Source organism: Chrysochloris asiatica, unplaced genomic scaffold (assembly GCF_000296735.1).
Source record: "Chrysochloris asiatica unplaced genomic scaffold, ChrAsi1.0 scaffold00116, whole genome shotgun sequence".
NCBI classification, from domain to species: domain Eukaryota; kingdom Metazoa; phylum Chordata; class Mammalia; order Afrosoricida; family Chrysochloridae; genus Chrysochloris; species Chrysochloris asiatica.
Genome location: NW_006408634.1, coordinates 1,087,153 through 1,093,129, shown reverse-complemented (window position 1 = coordinate 1,093,129; position 5,977 = coordinate 1,087,153).

Here is a 5,977-nt window from a genome sequence, read left to right as displayed (position 1 = left end):
GCACTGAGGAAATATCCAAACCAATTAGAGACGTTGAAAAGTAATCATAAAACAGCTAAAATGTATAACTACAAATATGCTCATGCAAAGATATGAGGAGATTTCAAAAAGTTTGTGGGCAAACTCCATTATCTTTTCATTTCATTTTTCATGAAATTGCATTCAGCAAATCTGCGGACAAGACCTCTTTAAAGTGTTTAAGATCAAAGATGTCAGTTTGAGGACTAAGGTGCGCCTGACCCAAGCCATGGTATCTTCAATAGCTTCATGTGCCTGTGAGAGTTGGACAGTGAATAAGGAAGACCATAGAAGAATTGATACATTATTGAATATTGAAAGTGCCATGGATTGCCGGAAGAATTAACAAATATGTGGTGGAAGAATTACAACCAGAATGCTCCTTAGAAGCCAGAATGACTAGATTTTATCTCTCATACTTCAGACATATTGTCAGGAAGGACCAGTCCCTGGAGAAGCCATCACACTTGGTAAGTGTGTGTGTGTGTGTGGGGGGGGGGCGGTTAACAAAAAGACCCCTAGCGAGACAGATTGGCACAGAGGCAGCAGCAGTGGGCTCAAGCTTAGCAACAACTGGGGGTTGGAACACAACAGCAGTGTTTCCTTCTGCTGTGCATACGATCGCTACAAGTCAGAACCAACTCACCCGCACATAACACAAACTTTTAGAAGCCTTCATCCCATAGTTCAGAGAAACTCAGATTTAAGTAATTAAAAGAAGTTTTTCAGTATAGTCAGATGGGTATTTAGAATGGTGGTTAAAAACAGTTTTATCCTTGGGGGGAGGGAAGGAAGTAAAAAGTCTTAAAAACTTTCAATATATGTGAAGACACCAACTCAGCATTTCCTTCTTAAGATTCTATGAAGCAGAGCCACTAGTTGTGATGTTTATGTTAACAGGAGTCCCGGTGTGGCGCTGCAGGTTAATGTGCGGGACTTCACAGCTGTTTGAACTGCAAGGTTGGTGGTTCAAGCTCATCAGCTGCTTCTCAGAAACCCTATACAGGGTCGCTATGGGTCAAAACTGACTCAACAGCACTTAACAACATACGTTATTAAAAGGTCTTACATGGAGTGTGGCGCTGTAGGATAAACACTCGACTGTAAGCTAGGCTAAGGTTAGCGGTTCAAACCTGCCAGCTGCTCCTTTACTATGCGTCAGAACCAACTCAAAAGCACTTACCAACACTTAACAACAACATATGGAGTCCTGTAGTCCTGATATGGTTCTCTAGGATAAGCACTGGTCTGCTAACTGTAAGGTTGGTGGTTCAAACCCACCAGCCGCTCCTCAGAAACCAACTCAAAAGCAGTAACAACATACGGCAATGCAGCAGTTAGTACTCAAAGTTCAGCTATTGGAACCCACCAGCCGCTCCAGGGGAGAGAGCTGGGCTAGCTCTATTCTGTCCTATAGACTTGCTATGCCTCTAAATCGATGGCAATGCATTATATAACAGTGTGGAGTTTCTGGGTGCTACAGACTGAATTCATAAAACTACGCACGAGCCAAAAGGTTGAGTTTCAGGCCACCCAGAGATGCCTCAGAAGTTCTAGTTAGCCACATCTGAAAACTCAGTCCTTGAAAATCCTATGGGACACAGTGCTGGTGACAAACGCGATATCACCATGAGCTGCAATTAACTCAAAGACCACTTTGTTGTTTGCAACAGGGAGTCCTACAGCTGACCACTGAAAATACCAACTATTTGCACATCAAAGAAAAGATGATTCATAAGAAAGTCATAATGATGACTTTCTTAATTAGGAAAAAAATTTACCAGCATACAAGTGTATTTTAAAAAAAACCCGAAACTTGGAGAACATAAGTAACAACGTAGAAAAAGAAAGTGGGGGAAAATCTTACAAACCACAGACGCAAATCACCAAGAAAGGGACTCACCAACCTTCACAGCAGCCCTCCTTTCCTAGTTCTCCTAAAAAACAAACAAGCCAGAAGCCGGGAAGAAAAAGGTCGTCCTCCTCAGTGATTGGTCTATGTTACTCCCCTACCTCTTTATTATTGGTAGAAAGTAGGTTCTTAATGACCAAGCTTTCAAAGGAAGGAAACGACTTCACCTGAGCTTTTCTGCTTGGGTCTCAGCAGCACCACTACCCACACAGCCTTCCACAGGGTCTCCTGATTAGAAGATTGCCCAGCCCCCAATTTCTGATGTTGGAGTTCTTGAAGCACCTGGTCAAACACATCGTATTTTGCTGTTATCAGTTGCCTTTGAAACTAATGTATGTTATTGTTGTTAGGTGCCATGGAATCAGTACCGACTCCTAGTAACCTGATGCACAACAGAATGAAACACTGCCCGGTCCTGCGCCAAACTGACAATTGAAGTTAAGCCTAAGCCCATTGCTACTGCCACTGTACCAATCCATCTCGTTGGGGGTCTCCCTCTTTCTCGCTGACTCTCCACTGTCCCAAGCATGATGTCTTTCTTCAGGGAATGGTTCCTCCTGATAATATGTCCAAAGTATGTGAGATGAAGTCTGGCTACCCTAGTCTAAGGAGCACTCTGGCCGTAGAAGAGAGGGAAATGGTGCCCGTTTCCTGCACTGTCTCTGTGCTTTTTAATATATTTTAGCCCTTCATTGAAACTATTGTATCCATCCATCTTGTAGAGGGCTCCCCTCATTTTCACCAGTCCTCTACTTGACCAAACAGAAGGTCCTTCTCTAGAGATGTAGTCAAAATGAGCAAGTTTTGCTTCTAAGGCACATTCTGTTTTATTTCCTCTAAGACTGATTTGCTCATTCTTTTAGCATTCTATGAATAGTCAACACCCTTCACTGACAACAGAATTCAAATGATTCTCCTTCTGTCTTCCTTTGAAATGGTTCAGCTTTCACATGCATACGAGGTGATGGGAAGCGGCTATGTTGTTGTGTTGTGTCTCCTCGCGTCAGCTCCAACTCATTGTTGTTGTTGTGAGGTGCCATTGAGTCGGTACTCACTCACAGAACAACATGCACAACAAAACGAAACACTGCCCAATCTTGTGCCAACCTCACACCTGTTGCTACGTTTGAGCTCATTGCTGCTGCCACGGTGCCAATCCACCTCGTTGGGGGTCTTCCTCTTTCTTTCTCCAACTCTCCACTTTACCAAACATGATGTCCCTCTGCAGGGACTGGTCCTTCCTGATAATATGTCTGAAGTATGAGAGACGAAGTCTGGCCACTTACAAGGAGCACTCTGGCTGTACTTTCAATTCAAAACCACCCTAAACACAGTTTCCCAGAGTGACTGGTGGGTTTGAACTGCTGACCTTGCAGTTGGCAGTCCAGTGCTTATTGTACAGCACCACACCAGCACCTCGTATACACTCCTCAGAACAATTAATTTGCCTGAAGAGAACTTGACGACCGACAATGGTAACTGCAGACAGCCCTCTGCACCACCAGTTCCGTAAAGGGGAACATTCCTTTCATTTTTATCAGCTCCTGGCCCAGATGCATTCACACAGGAACCATATAAGAAATAGTCATAGGGTGGATGTTACCATATACATGTTGAGCAGGTGATAGAATTTGTAGTGACATTGCGTAGTTCTTTAATCCAAAAATATGCATGCTTTGGTACACATTGGAATCACCTGGGGAAGTCATTGACTGATGATTGATGCCACCTGCTGGCGTTCTGCTATAATTGGCATGGTGATGGGGGTATGACTGATCAATGAGGTGCTGTTGGTGGCGGTGGTGGGCCGTGGATTTGGTTCTGACCCATAGCAATCCCGCATAGGCCTTTGGAGGCTGTAAATCTTTACGGGAGCAGAAAGTCTCATTTTTCTCCCTCGGAACAGCTGGTAGTTTCAAAGTGCTGACCTTGAGGTTAGCAGCCCAACTGGTAACCAATACATCACCAGAGCTCAGTGGCTGATCAGTGTAGTACCCGCTATTTCACAGGTTAGAAAAGGACAGCAATGTGATCTTATTAATAAGTGAAAAAAGAAAAATCTAGAAGACTCATTATCCATTGAAGCTTCTAAATATAACTTTGTGAATTAAGACTGAAAGGCCTGGCCTTAACCCAATATAACCAAAGAACTAAATCTGTTGCCTTACAGTAAAATCTCAACAGTTTGACTTAATTAGAAATAAAAACTTTTCATCAAATGGTCCATATAAAGAGGGGAAAAAAAACCCGAAAAACAACTGGGACAAGATACACGAGTGTAAATAACTTACAAAGGCACCCTCGTCCCAAATACATAAAGCTCTCCTACACACAGATAAAAAACTAAACAACTGGCAAAAAGATGAGCAAAACTATGAAAAGATATTTCACAAAAGCAGCCAAAGAGACCTGTTCAGGTGAGGAAAATGCTCAATTTTATTGGTAATCATGTAAAGGAAGCTGAAGGTAACTATGAAATCTCTTTTCTCACTCAATATTTGGCAAGTGAGGTACAGCCAGGGAACATTCACTTAACTGTGATAATGATCTAAGTTTGTAAAACCATTTGGAAATAGATAAATTCATTACCTAGGAATTAACTTGCATATTCTATTTGTTGTTGTTAGGTGCCACTCAGTCAGTTCAAACTCGTAGCAACCCTATGTGCAACGAAATGACACGCTGCCCCAGCCTGCACGGTCCTCACAATTGTCCCCATGCTTGACCCCATTGCTGCAGCTGTACTGTCAACCCACCTCATTGAGGTCTTCCTCTTTTTCACTCATCTACATTACAAACACAAAGTCCTTCTCCAGGGACTGATCCCTCCTGACCACACGTCCAAAGCGAATAAGGGGTAGTGTCTCCACCCTTGCTTCTATGGAGCATTCTGGCTACACTTTTTCCAAGACCAAATTGTTTGTTCTTCTGGTAGTCCATGGTATACTCAATATTCAATCCCAACACTGTAATCCTAAGGAACCAATTTTTCTCTACTTTATCCATTGCCCAGCTTTTACATGCATATGAGGCCATTGAAAATACCAGGCCTTGGGCCACAAGGACCATAGTCCTCTGGCACCCAACAATTCCATTCTTCTATAATTCAACAGTCTTGAGCATATAAATGAGGGAAACCTGCAAGGAGGTTGGAAACAGTTGTTTGTATTAGCAAAAATGGAGACACAACCCACCTGTGTATCAACGGTCATTGTATAGATTTATTCATGCAGCTTCACCCTGTAAGGCAGTGAAATGTACCTAAAACACATGTCTGCCAGCTTGCCATGCTGTCTGTGGTGACTTGTGTGTTTCCGTGATGCCGAATGGTATTTGAAATCTAGCAGGGGCACAATGGTGGACAGGTTTCAGGCTAAGAGGAACTAGGAAGAAGGTGAGGCCGACTACTTCTGAAAGGTTAGCCCCTGAAAACCTTCTGAATTGCAGCAGCTACAATGCTGGAAGATAAGCCCCTAAGGCTGAAAGGCCTTGACAATATAACTGGGGAAGAGCTGTCTCCTCAAAGTAGAGTGGACCGTGGTGATGTGAATGGAGCCAAGCTTTCGGGACCTTCATTTGTTGATGGAGCACAACTCAAAACGAGGAGAAACAGCTTGCAAACTTTCATTACAAATTAGGACATGGAATGTATGAAGCCTGAATCTAGGAAATTTGGAAGGTGTCGAAAATGAAATGGAACTCATAAAGATTAATATCCCAGGCAGTAGTGAGCTGCAATGGACTGGTATTGACCATTTTGAACCTGATGATCGTGTGGTTTACTATGCCAGGAACAACAAATTCAGGGGGAATGGCATCACATTCAACATCAAAAAGAACAGTTCAAGATCTATCTTGAAGTACAACACTGTCTGTGGTAGGATAATATCCATGTGCCTACAAGAAGACCAGTTCATACCACTATTGTTCAGATTTGTTTACCAACCACCAAAGAATTCTACCAATTTCTTTGATCTGAAATTGATCAAACATGAGATCAAGATGCAGTGACAATTATTGGTGATTGGAACGTAAAGGTTGGAAACA